Genomic DNA, 20,994 nt, shown 5'->3' with positions numbered 1-20,994 from the left:
AAAAAAAAAAATCGGTCTTTATATATATATATACTTCTTTCTCCATCCCTGTCACCGCATATAATGCGAACCATGATTTTACAAGTTGATTTTGGGGAAAAAAAGTGCACGTTATATTCGGGAAATTACGGTAATAATAACAATTCATATAGACTACATTGTGGTGAGAAACAAAAATACCATTGTTTAAAAAATATGTTTACAGTTACTGACAATGTTATTCATTACTTGAGTATTGTTTTCACTGGATACTTTTTTAAATTGTACTTTAAATTTTTTGGATGACTACTTTTACATTTACATGAGTAATATTATTTTGAAGTTACGCTACTATTACTTGAATAAACTTTGGCTTTACTCTACCTACATCTGGGCAAGACTGATATTAAAGGGCACTTGATTTTAAGATGTGGTTTGTGTTTGCAGCCGCGGCAATGCCATTGAAGGGAACTCACCATCAAAACAATCCCGACACTATCAGGAGGTGACACAAACAACATGCTTCCTACTCTACTCTTGGGACTTGCTGTCAGAACACCATCCTCAGGCCCTTTAGCCCCCACCCACTCACACACATAAGACTTCCAGTTGGTAATACACACACACCAAATCCTACATGTCCCATGACAGTCACCCACCCATCTCTTCTGCTCCTTACTGCTAACTCAAGGCAAGATGGAGAAACCATGAAAAATAAATGTCAGCCTCCTAGATGTGAATGGTTGCATAAGAAGACGGAAGCTATTGGTGTGGAAAATCAGTTCACCATGTCTCAGAAATATGATTTCTACTTGATGGAAAAGCACACATTTGCCTGTCCTGTTGAATAAAAATAGAAATGGAGGTACTATATGTAAAAACAAGAAATACATATAATGACAAAAAAACGATAGTTGAGAAGAACAAAAAATAGTGATTTGGGGAACTCACATGATTTTTTTTTTCACAGCAGAATCATTAGCTGGAACTTAAGTAGATACCACGGATGGATATACACTAAAGACTAGCCCAAACTTAACTGCTGACTGCGATTATTTTTTTGCACAACCTCTGAATTACTGAGTCGAACTAAAAGTGACCACTTCTCAACCCAGTGGGTTTCAGCTTGTTAACGCCACATCGAAAAAGGCGCTACAATGATCGAAAAGCAAAGCTCTTGTGATATTGCCCTCTCTGGAGTATCATTATCATAAATATAGCTGAGTATGTGATAGCTTTCATGTCACAGCACTGGGAGAATCCTCAGTGTTCTACCTTATCTGAAACAAACAAGCTGGAGACAGTAATGTGTTATAGATTTTATCACCAGCATACACAAATGAAAAGTCTGGGCAAGGTCTAAATTTTGAAAGGAATGCTTTGCTTTCCACCCTCTGAAAGGAAATTAGTTCCTTTGTTTTGGGAAGATTTTCATAGACAGTGACGCACAATTGGTGATGAACCTAAATCGATATCTTAACAATAGAAAAGGAAATTATTTGATTATTCCAAATAGTCTGCATTGTAATGCACAAGTATGTTTCTAACTAAGGCAGAATGTTTAACGATGAAAATGAGCAAACAAGGAAAGAAAGATAAGCCAAAATTCATGGACAACACTTGGAATATGTAATATTATCGCAGTTGCAGCTACAGTATGTTGAACATTATAATCACCATTATAGAATTTCATATTTTGTGTTTGTTGTTTCACATAACATTGATGCAAAACACTACTTTCTTACTTGAATACTTTTTAACACAATGCATTTTTTTTCTCAATATGCCTGACTGTGCACTGTTAGGGTGCCCTTGAGCAAGACATTGAACCTCCAAAAATGCTGAGGCAAGAAAAACACTTGAGTTGCACCAGTATCTATGCTTGGCTTGCATGTCTTTAGAATCCATTTTCTGCATATGTGAGGATTGAAGTGTTCTGTTTATGTAAAACCGTGTAAAATAACTGTCAAGACTTTATACCCAAAGGGATAAACAAAGTTGAAATCGAATATGAAAAAAAAAAAATGGATGAATGAGGAATATTGCAATTTAACAGGAGCTGGTGTGGTGTGATGTTTTTCTTACCTTGCCAATGATCCTTGGGAAGGGGGCTCTCTGGTTCTCAGTGACAATCATTGGAGGAACCAGCAGGGATCTTTTCAATCTATGTGACAGACCCAGCGCCTAAAACATAGAACACAGTATTTCAACCAACAGTGCATAATGATAAAAATACATTTAAAAAAATGCCTTCAACCATGAAGTTGCTAAATGGGTTGTAATTATTAGGCATGTTGAATCACTTAATATAATAACCATTCACCTTCAAAAAATAAAAACATTTGATGGTATTTTAATAGTGAAAATCACCAGAAACAAAGCAATGACTTTGGAAAGGAAAAAAAAAAAACAAAAAAAAAACAGAAAGTAAGGTTATCAAGAGTGTCAAATATTTTGAGGAAATCTTGAACTATGTTTTGTAATACCTTTGCGAGATATCAGTAGGAATACAGTCTGTGAATGGTACTTAAAGCACTGTGTTGTATCTATTTGGATTACTTGTGCACTCAAAGGCTAGGTTCATACTGCAGGTCTTAATGCACAAATCCGATTTTTTCGTGTTTTTCCGACTCGAGTCAGGGACGGTCTGAATGGGATAGGTCGCATAAAAGTGGATCATTTTAAATCCGATCTCGGTGGTTAAAATCCGATCTGCGCCACATTTTTCTAGAATGTAGCTGCGGTCTGAACTGTCAAGTCCCCCGAATCGGAATTCATGCAGTAATTACGTCAGCAAAGAGCGAGATAGACAGGGCGCTACGTTAGCGATGGAGCAGTATTAGCGTTAGCGCCTAGCTTGAATGCGGCTTTAAGGGAAGAGGCGAGCTTGACAACCGTCATGAAAAATATAATTGGGGAGGCAGGGGATCTGTGCGCCAAATGAGAAATATTTCAAGGTTGCATGCACGGCTGAGAGTCGGCGCAAACTCTCCGTATATGTGTGCGTCATGCACGCAAAGTGCATGCATGCTATTAATCCATATTAACTCTGAATATAAGACTAAAAGGGTTTTTTTTTTTTTACAGTATGTTTGTTATTTATGTCCTCTTTTTTAAAATCAAAATATGATCACCCTAGAACAGGGGTCCTCAAATACAAATCTTGAAGGTCCACAATTGTTTATTTTCATACAAGCATGGGTCCCTTTATTAATGTTTGTCAAGTACAAGGCAGGCTGAAGGTGGTAAAGGTGGTTTTCTTTTGACCAAACAAAAATACAATGCACATTCTGATAAAATAAAAATAAATTGACAGAACATTTTCTTGACTTAAAATAAAAATACGAAAAAACACGCAATTACAATGTTTACACATGTACACTCAATAATTGACAAGATCTGTCATTAAGGTGCAAACAATAACTATTGGCAGTACATTTTGTAACTGTAAAACACTGCTGGACAAAAAAGGAACATGTTCAAGTAGTACAGTCCATGTTCACATGTACAGAACATAAATGACAAGCTCTTTCATTAAGGTGCATACAAAATAATTTTTGACAGTAACTTTAACTATAAAACACTGCTCAATGAGAGAAATGGCATTTGGGGGTCACAAAGCTGTTTACTCACATCATCAGCCAGTACTTCAGTAAGTCTTGTGGTTGATGAATCTGGAAGTGAGATTTGTTTGATTTTTGTTGTCATTTTTCTCCTTTTCTTTTCCTTCGAACATTGCTGCCATCAATTCAGTCATGCAGTCTTTTATTATTTCTCCATCAGAGAACGGCTTTTTATGTTTGGCCAACACCCACGACACTCTGACTGAGCACTCCGCTGCAATTTGTTGTTGTGTCATAGATTTAACAATAAGCTTGCTTGACTCTTGATATGACTGCTTCAACCTCTTAATTTATTGCCTTCTCAATTCTGATTTAGGAGGAAACCTCTCTTCAAAAGAGCTGTGCTCTTTAACATAATGGCGTTTCAGATTTTCACTTTTAATAGTGCCATTGTCTTTAAGCATATTAACCCTTGAGAGTCGAAGGACGCGCCAGCACGTCCTCAGCGCACGTCGTCTTTGAAGCGCCCTCACGTTTTAATTACGTCACCCACATGCCGTTGGTTGGTCTTGTTTTAAAGTGCGGAAGTTGCGGTTTACTCTCGTTATTATTTGAAGTCAATCGACCAACTAAAACGTGAGATATTGTCATTTAAGTTTTATAGTTTTATTGTCCTCTCAAAAAAACATTAAAACGCTGCATGGATCATTTGTTTATGTCTATATTTCCATCATTTCTTGTCCTTTTTCAAAACGGAAGCTCCATGAAAAAAACACAAATCAAACGAACCCTTTCGAAGTCACAGTGGAAGCACAAAATGCGTTTTTTTTTTTTATAAATATAACTGCCGTGCGAGGTTCCACCGAACGAGAGGGAGGAGTGTTCTGAAGCAGCGAGGTGGCGAGCGACGGCCGTTTGGATCGAGCAGCGACTTTGTGTGACTTTGAGAATGAACGGAAAACTAAATTTGGCGCAAGCAGTTGTGCTTTTTGATCAACTTGAGGAAGAGGATGGTCCAAATTCGTCATCATCGTCTTCTTCGGAAGAGTCCTCGAGTGAAGATAGTGACGGATTTGAACACGTGGGTGACGCCATCGACGAGCAGAGGTAAGCCAACTCACTTTTTTTTTTTTATGCTGAAAAAGTTTCTTTTGAAAGTTTCTTTTGATATTGCAAGCCAAAGTGAATTTTGATGCAATATAAGTGTGTGTTTGTGTATATAATAATAAAATGTGCATATCATATCAAAGTCGTACGTGCACTGTGTGTATCCCAGGCAGGAATTTATAATTTGTGGTGGTGTTCTTTCTATATGAAGATTAGGGATGTAGCACATATTCAGCTATGGTATTCTTTCTATTGTCATACATATAGATTTCCATTATTATTTATTGCTGTATATATTTTTATTTTATACTTTATTATTTTCATAAATACTAACTTTTTTTTCATGTACGGTACATTTATAGTGACAATGAAAGTAAAGTGAAATGAAAATGGAAGGGTGGAAGGGTGGAAAGAGGACCGACAACCCATGGAAGTGTGGGCTGTGTGATGTAGCCCTGTGTCCCAGGACGAAACTGCTATTCGGAGTGGCATGCCTGAAAAAAATGTAACTTGTTTATTGTAAATATTTTTGAAAATACTTTTTTCCCCAATGTTATATATATATATATATATATATATATATATTTTTTTTTTTTTTTCCCCACAATCAGTCTTCTCAATTTGTGTATATAAATGTGTGTTCAAGAAGCTTGATTGTGTGTACATAGTTTTCATCAGGTGATGGGCCGCAATACCTAAACTCATAAAGAGATGGCCTCTAAACACTTTTTGTGTTAGATGGTATATATTTTTTCACTGTTCTTCACTGTTTGGTCTGCTGTATATAACCGGTTTTGACTAGAGCATGTATAAAGGCAAAAAACGCCTATGGCTATACCTGTTGTTTATGTTGAATTGTCAAATATAAGACTATTTATTCTAAATTTTTTTGGTTGAATGTTCATCCTAACATGTTGAATAAATATTACAAAGTTTCAAAACAGTTCGTTATGCATGTTTGGTTGTCAATTGGACATCAATATTAAATATTTTGACAAAACGATTTTGGAATTTTTGGTCTTTTTGGGCCAAAATGATGATTTATAATTGGTCAGTGAAGGAAACAACAGTTTGGACATGAAGTTCAAGGTGTCACAAAAAAAAGGACCAAACCAGGCCATCGTGAACAATTCTTTCTTTGAAACATAAAGGCAACTTCAAAGGCATGCAAAATCAGACAAAATAGGCCCAGATCTTGGGTTTGGTACTTGCAGTTGGTAAAATGGACGCATATTTGTCAGTCCATTCCTCATTGAAACGGCAATTTTTGTTGTCCACTTTTCTTCTCTTGGTCATCTTTAACATGACATTTTGTTAGATTCAGTCTTCCACTGGTGGCATGTAAACAAACAAATTGCAAAGTGCCGGGTGCGACTCGTGTTTCACACTGCTGCGGTCAGTCCACTCTAGCTAGCAGCATGCACGCTCTCTCAGCCAATCAGCACATCCGTGCACGCTCTCTCAGCCAATCAGCTCATCCATGCAGGCTGTCTATGTTAATTTTTTTTTTTCTTTTTTTTGAAACGTGCCATTTGCTCTGGGTCCACCGAGAGGTGTGCCATGGTCCGGTCGTGGACCGCGGTCCACTAATTGAGGACCCTGGCCCTAGAATGATGCCCAGCCAGCATTTCTTTTGATGCTCCTGCGCATGCGGGTCAATTTTCACAGCGCATCTCGACTGCGAATTAGTGCGCATGCGTGTTGCTTGAATGGGCTCAATGGACAAAGGCAGTCAGAACGGACACGCCAAAAAAAATAGAGATGACAAAAAATCAGAATTGTGCATTAAGACCTGCGGTATGAACCTAGCCTAAGTGAAGGTTTATTATTATTATTATTAAAACAATGACCAAAAGAAAGTAAGATCGTGTCACCCTGAACAGAATAAAAAGTTGAAAATGGACAGATAGAACTAGAGGCACCGACAATTTAATGCTCCAGCACGAAAAAAGCTTCCATTTGATTTTAGACACCCAAAACAAAGGGGTACACATTGGCATACACAACAAGATAGTGACTGATTTAATGAAGCAGTAACAATTACTGCAGATGGTTTTGACAATGTGAAAGCATGCTGAAGCAGAAGGAGCAGATCACAGATTGGAGCTCTTCAATACACGATTGCATCAACTAATTTCATCTTCCACCCTCCTGCTGTTGTTTGTTTGTGAACAATGAGATGCCCCCTTAAGCACACATACACACACACTTCTACTTGGATGTGAAAAAGAAAAAAAAAATCAGTCCGTCATTGAAATAATGAGAGGAAGCTCAAATCCTGGCAGCTAACATGGAGAGGACAACCTACAATGAAAGAAAGCCTGGAGACTATCCACACAACTGGACACAAGCCCAGGGAGCAGGAAAGACAACACACGCACCCTTGCCCCCTCGCACACACAATTGATGAAAATGTATCCCTTCATAATTTGACTGAATACTGTCTCAGAGAAACCACCTAAGTTGAACAGACAAAAACAATCTAGAGCCGCAGAAAAATTTTAAGGCAACAATACAAATAATACTAGCGTTTGTCTGCCTCATAGTAGAGTGGATCAGATTAGTGGCGTTGTTAGGCCTATTTTAGGGGGGGTATTCTGAAGCCCCCCCCCCCCCCCCCCCAAAAATGACTTGATGATGTTTTATCAAAAAAAAAAAAAAATGCTGACATATTCACTATGAAGTTTCCAGAATATCAGTTTAAATCAATAACCATATAACCTGTCATTATTCACCTAAATATGATTAAAAAAAAAAAAAAAATCTGGCAGTTTCCCTTCACTTCATAGAGTAAGGTTGCGAGCCCCTTCAGCGCGTCATTATCCAATCTATTCCACTTGTTCATATAGAAAACGCCCACATCGCTGAAAATCCAGTCAGCGTTTTCGCTGTGACCAGTTGGCTGTTTATACCGGCATTGTATGTGTGTGTTCATCTGCCGCACATACACCAGAGCAGAGTGTGAATAAATGGATGAAAGATGGACATAATATGGTTTTTCAAGAGAGTTTGTATTTCTCGATGCTGGTAGTAACGGTTAGCGAGCTCCAGCCAGCAGCTAACAGCAGCAAGTCCCATGTAATTAATAAACCAAATGCTCTGTGTTTTACAAACCCGGTTTACACACTACAGATAATCTTTGCACACCTTTTACCTCTGTTGTTTTTCTATAAAATAACGCTGCTAGCTAGCTAGTCTGAAATGCATTGTGAAGGTCCTAGTAGAGTCAAGTGTGCACTCTTTTTACCATTATCTTTAGGGTGACTTCCTTCTGGAGCATCAGCTGTATTTTTCAGCTGATCTTATTCACGTATGATTAAAATCAGTAGATAGTTATAGTATTACGCTAATAATAATCACTCCACCACCGTTATTGACCTGTAGGAGTCAGAGCTGAGGAGCAAAGAGGATGACAGGGTAGAGACCTCGACTGGAATGGTGAGTAGAAGAGTAATGATTAGAAAGTGGAGAAGGCCAAGAAGATGATTATGCTGTATATAGCATGCATACACACACATATACAGTACAGGCCAAAAGTTTGGAAACACCTTCTCATTTGTGTATTTTCTTTAATTTCATGACTGTTTACATTGTAAATTCTTACTGAATGTAATATAACAATGAATGAACTTGTTTGGAATTTTAAACTTTGCAAAAAACGGTGAAAGAACTAAAAACATATCATATTCTAGTATCTTCAAAGTAGCTACCCTTTGCTCTGATTACTTTTTTGCACACTTTTGCCATGCTCTTGATGAGCTTCAAGAAGGAGTCACCTAAAATGGTTTCGACTTTCCAGGTATGCCTTTTTTACGGTTAATTAGTGGAATGTATTGATTTATCAATGGGGTGGGACCTTCTTTTGTGTTGCATTGAATGAGGTGTGTCCAATCTTTTGGCCCGTACTGTATGTATGTATAATGTTCGGATGTATGTTTGTGTGCATGTGTGTGTGTAAGGGGAATTAACCTGACCCAGATATTACTTAAATTCAAGTTATTAGTAGTATTTTTCGGGGTTTGAAATTACAGCCATTTTTGTTGCATATGTGCCATAAATCTGTGCGACTTTCATAATACTTGGGAACAAACAATTACTGTGTCGTGAGCGAAAGTCATGGCATTAGCCTCCAAGAAAAATTTCCATTTCCTCTGTGCTTGCGAAAGTTTTCCCCAATGACTCCATCTTCCACTCACATCCTAAATGTATGCTTCCGAATTGAGTGAATCTGTTGGAGAAATTTCTAATTACGACTTACTATGAGAGTGGGTCATGGTCACTCCACGCTAGTCAGTTCATTAACTGCGTCCCTTCTTCCAACACCAAGTTATATGGATGGATGGAATTTTCTGAATTCTCGAGAAATAAGCGTTGACGAGCACATATGTTTCTGCTACCACAGCTATGGACTTCCTGGTGCTCTATCATACAAAATTGTTTAACTGACATAATGAAACAATATAAAAATATTGTTGTAAAATCTCCTTGCTGCTCAATTTATTTCTTCAGTTGAGTCTCAGGAGGGACAAATTTGCATGTTGAACCAGATCAATGACCTTGTAAATAAGGAATTGAGATGCACCAATATAGTTATAGTGGATGCATTAATGGTGACATCTGTAACCTTAATGCATTTGAATGGGGCAAAAGATGAGAGTTTCATGCTCATCCGCTCCTGCTGAGTTGCATTAAAAAAAGAAATTGTCACCATTGAAGTGAAAGCGAGCAAATGTGACTGCTCAGGGATGCTTGGGCTCTAAAGCAATCGCTCACTTTTGGTGGAATGATTGCAAGTGACAAATCTAGCCTGGACATTACTCAGGTCTTTAGTGAACATGGTGGGGAATAGAGGGGAACATCATCTCCCTAAAACAACAATCCCTGCTTCTTATCCATGTCACAAAAACATGTTCGTGTCACATATTGTGAGTAAAACATTTGTTGTATTAGTTTAACATCTAATTTCCCAAACTGCTGGGCTTGTTAGCGCAGCTCTCATAGACGGAATGTGCGGTGGATAATTGTACACATTGCCTACTGCCATATCATTCATATTTAGAGACATCCATCAATGGAATTTGAAACACAGTTCAAGGAGTGACTGATTAATAAGCAGGCTAAAGGATTTTAGATGTGCCCTAAAGAGACGTAGTCATGAGCAATAAAACTTCTGTCCTCGTGTTAGCAAAAAAAAGAAACCTAAACTTTATCACAATTTACTGAGTCTGAGCTGCCAAATTAGATCAGTTTAGATGCTCTTAAAAGATATACGATGAATTGATGCAGCAATGAAGATATCATCTATTTCCCTTCATCTTAAATATAGTACAACACTGTATTGACACAAATGCGGTGTGCCAATAAATGGGGCTCTGTTTGCGTATCGACTGCTGATCCTTCTGTTCTTTTATGTCAACATGTCTGGCACAGCAAGTTGAAATAGAACAGGTAAGAGGCAAGAACTAGGTCATTTGTCTCAGGCAACGCCGACCCTCAGACATAGAGGGTAATGGTGAGGCTTACATTCGTTCGTGCCACCATCTGTTTTACCTTATGCTTCTAGAACCTTCCAAAGGTCAGTAAACAAAATGAAAAAGTAATCATAAACACAGCCAGACCAGAACCAGTCTAGATACACAAGTGATCTCTGAAATGGCCACTCTTACCAAACTCATTGAGGTATGACCTTCCAAATGTCAAAAAGAGAAATATTAAACTGGACATGAGACTGTTAAACTGTGTGAGATGATGGCCTTTTAAGCACAGGCTGTAAGAACTCCGACCTGAGTCTGGCGGCCAGGGATGAGTGCGTCAAAGTCGTGAAGCAGAGGTCTCAGCTGTGACATGCTGCATGTATCAATGAGATCAGAAGACCCCATGTTTCAGTGGCTACACGTCAAGGTTAATGTATAACACTCAAGGGCTCCACCAGTTGAAATACTTGGGTTGGGAAAAGAGGGGGAAAAAACAAGGTTTTCCTTAATGCACACATTTAAATGATCTCAACTCAGTGTATTTGTGAAAAAGTAAAAGTAATTTAAAAAAAAAAAAAAAGTCTATCCACTATTAGAAACAACTGGGCATTAGTCGAACAAGGCGAAGCTGAGTGACAGGACCTCATGGAGCTGAGAATTCTCCATGATTATTGGACAATCAAACACTTCCCATTCATATTGAACTCTAAGCCACAAATACGTCTGTCAATCCATGGAAGAAACATTTATTCATCATGATGAAACGGACAAGTTATACAGCAGCCTATAAAAGAAAAGTCAAATCTTATTTGTTTTCTCCTGGATTCTGGTAAGTTGAAGAAGTTGTCAGATCATATTATTACCGTACATATTGTCAGTTTACGGTAATGTTTTAAACTACCAATGTGCTATGCTTGTGCTGTGTTTCACCAGTCAGTAAAATGACATTTCTGTATCTTTAAAACTCTTTTCTTGCTTGTAATGAGGATTAAATTTATTGTAAGGTAAGCACATTGGTCAACTCACGTGCTAATAGATGTATTTAAAAATTAAAACATAAAAAAAAAAAAAAAATGCCACTAATCGCAAGTTTACTATTGACAGCATGCGATTAATAGCGATTAACGATGTTAATCGCTTAACAGCACGATTATTATTACAATATTTCAATACGGTCGGTCATGATATAAAATGGGCCGGTCTGTGGCATTAAACTCTCAGGCTGAAAATGAGTCCCACTCCGGCCCTTTGTACTAATGTAGTATCATCCATCCATCCATCCATCCATCCATCCATCCATCCATCCATCCATCCATCCATCCATCCATCCATCCATCCATCCATCCATCCATCCATCCATCCATCCATCCATCCATCCATCCATCCATCCATCCATCCATCCATCCATCCATCCATCCATCCATCCATCCATCCATCCATCCATCCATCCATCCATCCATCCATCCATCCATCCATCCATCCATCCTTCCTTCCTTCCTTCCTTCCTTCCTTCCTTCCTTCCTTCCTTCCTTCCTTCCTTCCTTCCTTCCTTCCTTCCTTCCTTCCTTCCTTCCTTCCTTCCTTCCTCCCTCAATAACACGATAGCTGGCCAGGGATGGACAAACTATGTTATTATTAAGGTACATACAACAAGAGACGCAGTGAACTAATGTATTTATTAACTCAATTGCTCATTATTTCAACCACTCGCTTTTCAAGTGTGCATGATTAAAAAAATATATATGCTTGTTTGCGGGTATTTGTGCGTGTACACCAATGTGTTACTACATGCCTGTGTGGGAGTGCAGATGTATTTGTATAGGCAGCCATGAGAAAAAAAACATTGAGTCCAGAGTTGCAGTGGCGTCCTTGTCTTTTCTGCCATTTTTACTTTCAATGCTATATTGAGAAGTGTCATTACTCATTTCTGACAATATGCTGGAGTCCTGCTGAGAAATGGATAGCATCAAGGCCAACTCCAGCCACTGGTGGCAAGGTTGTACAGATAATAATTTGTGTAAGAAAATACTGGATCTGCCACCAAGTAAAAATAAAACTGTCTTACTGAAACATTTAATTTGCTAAGTACTAAGTCTATGTGATGTTTAAGTAATTACAGGACATAACATATGAATTGTAATTAATGCTGATTTAACTACCAGTATGCTGTAGCCTACTATAATCTTAAATTAATACTAATGTGGACAGGATGTTTATTCAAATTTAATTGAATAGTTTATCTTGAACATACTGTATGTGCCAATGCAGTTTTCATATTCCAATCAATTAGTTGCTGGACCATGATGTATTATTAACAAAAAGCTGTGTTAATGCACGAAATCAAGACAGATTGGCAGAAATGCTAATAACTAAATTTGCAAATCAGGCATTTGCTGACTTTTTTTTTCTCCAATAATGAATTAAATTTAATACTCATCAGAAGAATGATTAATGCTTGGCTGCATAATCTTTTCAAAATTAAATTTGGTGTTGGTTTGCACTTGCTACTAACATTCAGCATTTTGGTTTCCACACTAGCAGTGGATCCAACTGGTATGTTCAAGAGCCAATAACATGTCAAGCCTTCCAACCAAATGTTTTGAATAAACGAGAATCAATCTCCAAAGAAAAACAACAGACAATAGGAAAATCTGTAAACAGAATTACTGAGTGAAATGGTGACAAAAAAAAGATTATACTGTGTGCTGTTGTGCTGCGTATGCAAGATGTTATGTACCAGACGGCCTCAGTCAACATTTAAAGCTGGCTAAGAGGAAAATCTATTTGCCATTGCTGGATGGAAGGTTGAATTCATAGCATTTGCAAAATAAAAGAAGGAAACATAAGAAAAGCTGAATAAATAGGCTTATGGATTTAGATTATTTCACCTCTTATCAGTTGTTAAATTTGAATGATGCTTGCCTGTGTCCCCACAGGGGAAAGAGTATTTGTAAAAAAACATCTCAGAATGCCCTCAATCCATTTTGGTATTATGCATCTGTCGAAGTGAAATGGATCCATCCCCAATTTGGCAAATTATCACTTTGAATACAGACTTCTGTGCACAATGAGAATCTTTTTTATAGCCTCCCTTCGTCTCTGGCCTTGTCTGAAAACAAGCTAATACCTCATTATAAAATTATTTCCAGCTATCCTCGGTAAAATAGTGACATATGTTAGAAAAATGCCACAAGATGTTTCGATTCAGTTACTATGTATCAGTGGTGTTACCAGGATGCCAGGTGTGGGTGGGCATTAGTCTGACCTGGGGGGCAAAAAAAAATTAAAAAAAAATAAATAAATAAGTAGGTCGAAATCCAGCATAGGGCTACTGCACCTTAAAACATGTTTTGTTTTCTCCTTGAGATAACAGTTGTTGTGATTTGGTCGAAACACATAAAAGTTGATTTGATTTGATTTGACTTAGAACACATCTATAACTGAACAGTATGGACATGCAGGTGACGATGTTTTTTTAGGTAACCTATTGTGGTTCCTCGGTTTTATTATTATAATTATTATAGTTATTATTGGTTTCGCAGGCCCTTTGAGCTCAATTTGACCCCCTTAGAATGCTTCAAAATGCACCAAAATCGGCAGGCAGGTGAAGACACGTGCAACGTTTGACACCGTGTAAAGACAAATTCCAAATACACTATGTAGCGCCCTCTAGCAGTCACCAAACCAAACAGCCAGGTGAGCACTGGTGAAAACTTCGATAAAATGTAAAAAAAAAAAAAAAAATTAAAATATGCGTAAATGTGTGTAGCGCCCCCCTAGGAACAAAATGAACATTTCATTTATTTATTTATTTATTTATTTAAGGTGAAAGGAGGTAACAATGCAAAGGTTAAAACTTAGAACACATCAGTACTATATGAATGGGATACCATACGCGGTGCCCAGTAGTGTTGGGCATCGTTTGAAATTGAACGATTCCGGTTCCGATTCTGACTCCACGTTTCGATTCCGGTTCCGAACGATTCTCGAGTACGATTCTTTTAAGAGGCAGGGTCAGAAAAAAATGCAGAGTCAAATAAAATTGCATAGTTTATATTAACCCTTAAGAGTCGAAGGACGCGCCGGCGCGTCCTCAGCGCACGTCGTCTTTGAAGCGCCCTCACGTTTTAATTACGTCACCCACATGCCGTTGGATGGTCTGGTTTTAAAGTGCGGAAGTTGCGGTTTACTCTCATTATTATGTGAAGTCAATCGACCAAGATAGATATATGAGATATATGAGATATTGTCATTTAAGTTTTATAGTTTTATTGTCCTCTCAAAAAAACATTAAAACGCTGCATGGATCATTTGTTTATGTCTATATTTCCATCATTTCTTGTCCTTTTTCAAAACGGAACCTCCATGAAAAAAACACAAATCAAACGAACCCTTTCGAAGTCACAGTGGAAGCACAAAATGCGTGTTTTATATATAAATATAACTGCCGTGCGAGGTTCCACCGAACGAGAGGGAGGAGTGTTCTGAACCAGCGAGGTGGCGAGCGACGGCCGTTTGGATCGAGCAGCGACTTTGTGTGACTTTGAGAATGAACGGAAAACTAAATTTAGCGCAAGCAATTGTGCTTTTTGATCAACTTCAGGAAGAGGATGGTCCAAATTCGTCATCGTCTTCTTCGGAAGAGTCCTCGAGTGAAAATAGTGACGGATTTGAACACGTGGGTGACGCCAACGACGAGCAGAGGTAAACCAACTCACTTTTTTTTTTTTTTTTATGCTGAAAACGTTTCTTTTGAAAGTTTCTTTTGATATTGCAAGACAAAGTTAATTTTGATGCAATATTAGTGTGTGTTTGTGTATATAATAATAAAATGTGCATATCAGATCAAAGTCGTACGTGCACTGTGTGTATACCAGGGAGGAATTTATAATTTGTAGTGTTCTTCTTTCTATATGAAGGGAGGAATTTATAATTTGTGGTGTTCTTCTTTCTATATGAAGATTAGGGATGTAGCACATTTTCAGCTATGGTATTCTTTCTATTGTCATACATATAGATTTCTTATTTATTGCTGTATATATTTTTATTTTATACTTTATTATTTTCATAAATACTGACTTTTTTCATGTACATTTATAGTGACAATGAAAGTAAAGTGAAATGAAAATGGAAGGGTGGAAAGAGGACCGACACCCCATGGAAGTGTGGGCTGTGTGATGTAGCCCTGTGTGTAATTCCAGGACGAAACTGCTTTTCGGAGCGGCATGCCTGAAAATTTTTTATCTTGTTTATTGTAAATATTTTTGAAAATACTTTTTTTTCCAATGTTAAATATATATATATATATATATATTCCCCCCCCCCCCCCCCACAATCAGTCTTCTCAATTTGTGCATATAAATGTGTGTTCAAGAAGCTTGATTCTGTGTACATAGTTTTCATCAGGTGATGGGCCGCAATACCTAAACTCATAAAGAGATGGCCTCTTAACACTTTTTGTGTTAGATGGTATATATTTTTTCACTGTTCTTCACTGTTTGGTCTGCTGTATATAACCTGTTTTGACTAGAGCATGTATAAAGGCAAAACACGCCTATGGCTATACCTGTTGTTTATGTTGAATTGTCAAATATAAGACTAATTATTCTAAATTTTTTTGGTTGAATGTTCATCCTAACATGTTGAATAAATATTACAAAGTTTCAAAATGGTTCGTTACGCATGTTTGGTTGTCAATTGGACATCAATATTAAAAACTTTGACAAAACGATTTTGGAATTTTTGGTCTTTTTGGGCCCAAAATGATGATTTATAATTGGTCAGTAGAGGTGTGCAAAATTTCCGATTCTTAGATTATTCGCGATTCGGCCGTGGAAGATTTGAGAACGATTCACAAACATCCAAATTCCGATTATTGAAATATGCCAAGTAAAGCGGAAGTACAACACACTCAGCGCGCCGCGCGGTCTTCGGGACGGAACGGAGCGGGAGTAGCTAAACATTATGCTTCTCATTAACCGGCCCCTCGGGTAATGCCAACGCTCAACTCACGGCTCTAGCTCAACTCATGCCACAAGATAAAAAAAACACAACAACATACCTGACTGCTGTCGAAACGCTGCTACAAGTACAGCTAAGCTACATAATGTTACGGTAGATATCATTTAAATAGGACTAGATAGATTATAGACTCGGTAGTGGTATCAGCACATCTGCAAAAAGCTAGATGCATGCGTTAGTAAACGGCCGCCATCTTAAAGCAGTAAACTTCCCTGCAATGCTGTTGTAGCGAACCTTCCAAGCAAACCTAATTAACTTTTTATCTAAAATACTCCTAAATCGGTAAAATATTGACTTGAATCTATCTTTAAAATAGTTTTAAAACTTTCACATGTCAAAAGTAGACAAAAGGGAAATTATGGAATAACGGGAGCAATTTTAACAACTTTAACGGTTGATTCACAACATTAAATTAATTGAATGTAGTTTAAAGCTGCTGATACAGAATGGGGACTGGAGTTTTTTTATTTAATGTTATTTTTGTATATTTGTTTACTGCTATATGTTAACTTGATACTGAAATAGTAGTTTGGTTTAGCCTGAGAGTATTTTTGAACAATTTTGGAACTAATGTACAAAACTTTATTAAAAAAAAAAAAAAAAAGGAGGGGGGTGCATCAATAATCGTTTTATAATCGAATCGGAGCCTCTGAATCGTAATCGTAATCGAATCGTTAGGTGCCCAAAGATTCCCAGCTCTATTGGTCAGTGAAGAAAACAACAGTTTGGACATGAAGTTCAAGGTGTCACAAAAAAAGGGACCAAACCAGGCCATCGTAAACAATTCTTTCTTTGAAATATAAAGGCAACTTCAAAGGCATGCAAAATCGGACAAAATAGGCCCAGACCTTAAAGGGTTAAAGTCATAACTTCTTGATAATTTTTTAATTAAATGAATTAGACTTCTCACAGGGCTAATTTTAACTTGTATATAAATATCGTTCTTTGAACTCGAGCAATTTTTTTCCGCTTGGAGGTCAGGGCATTGAAACAAGGAATCGAAATTTAAAAATTCGAACGATTCCGGGACCATCAGAGTGTTAAAACCGGTTCCCATCAATGCTTGATGCCCAACCCTAGTGCCCAGACTGCCATTCATGTCAGAATGGACCCTTTTTATAATGGCTGCCAACTTGTTTTACTGGTTTTAACTGCGTGATTTTTAACGGTTTTTATGTGTGTTATAGTGTTTTGACTAGTATTTTTACTGCGTGATTTTTAACCGTTTTTATGTGTGTTTTAGTGTTTTGACTAGTATTTTTATATTGCATGGTTTTAGTGATGAGTTGTAATTGTTGGCAGCTGAAGGTGATTATGGATTGAGGGACCGGGACCCCCCCACGTGATTGACATTGTTTTAAAGAGAGGCTGGATTGGAGAACTACTTAGACGGGTAAACAGGCAGGAGGGGGAAGTAGGCGGCGCGCTGCCCACCCATACGGCAATGACTGGCAACACACTGGCAGAACGAAAGAGGCCCTGGTGGCCCCGAGCGAACGCCGTGCACGGAAGAGGTACTGGCGGCCCTGAGCGAACGCCGTGCACGGAAGAGGCACTGACGGCAAAAAGAGACGCCGCACCAGGACCAGACATGGGTGGCAAAAAGAGACGCAACACCCGGAACTGACTCCAGAGTTTTTAGCTATTTTATTGCATCACTTTTTAAAAAATTAATGTGTGTTTTTAAAATTCGAACGCTTTTAGACTCCTTTTTCTAACCGTGGTAACAAATGTCGATGTCAAAAGAACCTCCGAGTGATTGTGACATTAGTAGTTTTCTTTGGGTGGGCAGAGCGTGTCTGTGGGTGGGCACTGCCCACCCCTGCCCCCTCCCCTGGTATCGCCCCTGCTAAGTATGATTAAAGATAAACAAGGATAAGAATTTTTTGAGGCAATTGATAACCATTTCAATTTCAAAATGGAATTACGATTCATCTCAGCTCAGACAAACAAGTTGCTTGAGTTCAGAGAGGAGATTTAAAAGCTCAGTGTCTCAACCACGCATTTTCAATAGAGCCATTCCAGAGATAAGACAAAGCACACAAGTTATTGTCAACCGCTAAAATAAGTCATCTGTTAGTTATCGAGGCTTAAAAGAACACTTGTTGAATGGTCCACTTGAGACAGAGCAGAGGCGTTTGCTGGGGAGTGCAAAGGAAACAAAACATGATTATATGAGACCCAAAGCTAATGGAGTTTGAGTACATTAATTGATGGTGAAATAATGTGAGCTTTCAAAGAGCCTCCCTCATGAGAACAGTTCGACTCAATGGGAGAGGTTTTTGGGGGCCTGTTAATAATTGTTTTCATCTCTCTCTACTCTGCCTGATTTACAAATTACATGATTGTTTGCAAACGGCAATCAAACACTAATCAAACAGATCAATTAGCTAGACAAAGAGATGAATCCATGTAGATGGATTGTAATGTCTAAATGATAATAAGGTCATAATGATGTAAAAATGTCAATAGAAGTTGAACCCAAGCAGCAATAAGTACATTTATTAACCTTAAAAGCGGCATACTAACTCATTCAGTGCAGAAGAAATGTATTTACTCCTTTTATGTTTTTTTCATTACAAAAAAAAAGACTATAGAAATATCTAAAGCTGCTTCAGCTGTAAAGTTCAGGTTTTTAGACTAAGTTAACTCATTGGCTGCCATTGACATTGATAGAAGTCGATTTCATTTCAAACGGGAGGGTTGGGAGTGATCATTACTTTAAAGATCAAACATTTTAATGAAATGCATTTGAACCCAACTAGTCAGTTGGTTATTATTGTTAATTAATAAAAATTAACATTTTGGCAAAATATAGAAAAAAAAAACAAAACATTTCCGTGAACTGATATGGATAAAAACTATTTTTAAAGGGTATTTTAATACTAAGGGGCTGTGAGATATCAATAGGAACGTTATATGGCAAGATAACAATATTAATAAAGTTAACAAAAAAATAAATCACATTCATGAGCAATTATCGAAAATAAGTGGAAAATTACGAAAATTTCCGAAAGTATTCCGGAAACAGCCGAATGGAGCGGAAACGTCACAACAAGGAAACAAAAGGTCGAGGCAGGTGCCATCGTTGTTTATCGACGAGAGAGTTGCGTTCCTGTTTTATCAAAAATCGCTAAAATGGTTCAAACCTGTCATGCTATGTGGTGTACAAATAGCCATTTGTCACAATGTAGTAACCATGAGTTCCCGAACGCGAGAAAAAGGGCTGGACTATGCAGACAATGAGTAAAGTTCGTCCGTGCTAAGAGGGCTAATTTTGCAGACCCAGCCTCTGGCATGGTTTTGTGTGGTGTGCATTTTACACCTGAAAACTATTTGAACTATGGACTAATGAAATCAGGTTTTGCTAAGAAATTGCTGCTGAAAGCAGATGCGGTGCCCACCATGCACGCGCAGCCACCTAAATGTCCCAAGATACTATCAAGAAAGAGAACGATGACTGGCTCTGATGAAACCATCCCACTACCCCTGGCTAACCAAAGGAGCGGAGCAGCCAAGCTCGAAATGGCCAGAGTGAGGACTCTTTTATAATAAAAAACATATCACGCATTGGATATAGGACTGGACATATGTATAAATCATCGCTCGTAAAATATATAGAACAAATCCTCGAATCCCATTCAAATTTGTGTCTGTTGGCAGAGCGAAAACCTATGATAGCACAATAAATGTTAAATTATTCTATACATTATTTTGCGGTCACGGTGTATCAGCTTCACAAAAAGAAATGCAAAACAAACCATTCGGTGTTTCCCACACGATCTGTTGCCGGTGTTTCATCAGTGTGATTGCTCCCCTCAATGATCCTTTCATTAGGAGGCATTGGCTTTCGTTTGGGCTCAAATTGATAACCCAAAACTCCAAAGAAAGGTTCATAACTCTGCATTAGAAAGACGTTCGTTACGTCGGATTCGTTGCTGCAACTAGAAACAAAATTGTCCGCCATCATCGCCGCCATTCAGCACTAAGCACTGAGCCGGTTGTTTCCTTGTTGTGACGTCACGCACAGAATATGCTAGATTTCCGGGATCTCGGGTGCCGGTCATTTTAGCTTGAGAATCGATCCAAATTTCTATCATTTTCTTGGTGTTGCGATGTGTGTAATTACACGAATTGGCATGATATGAATCCAAAAGGCATGCGTTTATGGATAAATGATGGAATATTAGCATTTCCCCAGGTGTTGTAATACCCTTTAAAAGACGAGGGGAAAAAAGAGAATTAAGTGAAACTGCATTGTTTTTCCACAAAATATAACACATTGAAATCTAAGACATTAATGCTTTTCATCTTTCATCCTCAGAAGTGATATTTACACACTATAAAAAGAAGGACTGAAAACATTTTTTTGGGGGGAAAAACTAAAACCAATACCAAACTACTAAAAACCTCAAATTAATGTAAATTAACTAAAAAAAAAATAAATACATAAATAAAATAAAAAAGTAAGGAAATAAACTGAACCTATGAACCAATCAAAGTAGTTAATTACTAATTCATTAGAGAGGAAAATATTTAAACTAAATAAGTCTACAATGCAAAATCCAAAACTATTAGGACCTCAGACTGTACATCAAATGAACTACCCACTGTCATTAAGAACATATTCCATATAGAAACATCGACAGTGGTGGCCCATTTGAAGCTACAGTGTAACATTTTACACATTTCTAGGAATACTTTCTACATAATTTAATAGTGCCTACATCATGTTTAGGTGACAATATGTTTAAAGGTTAAGATTGCAACACATTCCACCCTCATTAAAGGTCAAGCTGGCATATTTCAAATAAATTGGCCTTTCATACTGACACTTTCTCTACTTTTAA

At 37.8% G+C, this 20,994-nt stretch overlaps 1 protein-coding gene across 1 annotated transcript in view; it reads right to left on the bottom strand.

Moving 5' to 3' along the window:
- cdh13 (cadherin 13, H-cadherin (heart)) overlaps positions 1 to 20,994 on the bottom strand; it is a 399,871-nt gene that overhangs the window by 243,293 nt on the left and 135,584 nt on the right. The gene's annotated exons all lie outside the window — the stretch shown is intronic.

Source organism: Corythoichthys intestinalis, chromosome 5, assembly GCF_030265065.1.
Source record: "Corythoichthys intestinalis isolate RoL2023-P3 chromosome 5, ASM3026506v1, whole genome shotgun sequence".
Lineage (NCBI taxonomy): Eukaryota > Metazoa > Chordata > Actinopteri > Syngnathiformes > Syngnathidae > Corythoichthys > Corythoichthys intestinalis.
Note: the sequence above shows the minus strand (reverse complement) of the source record. Positions and strands in the feature narration are given on the sequence as shown.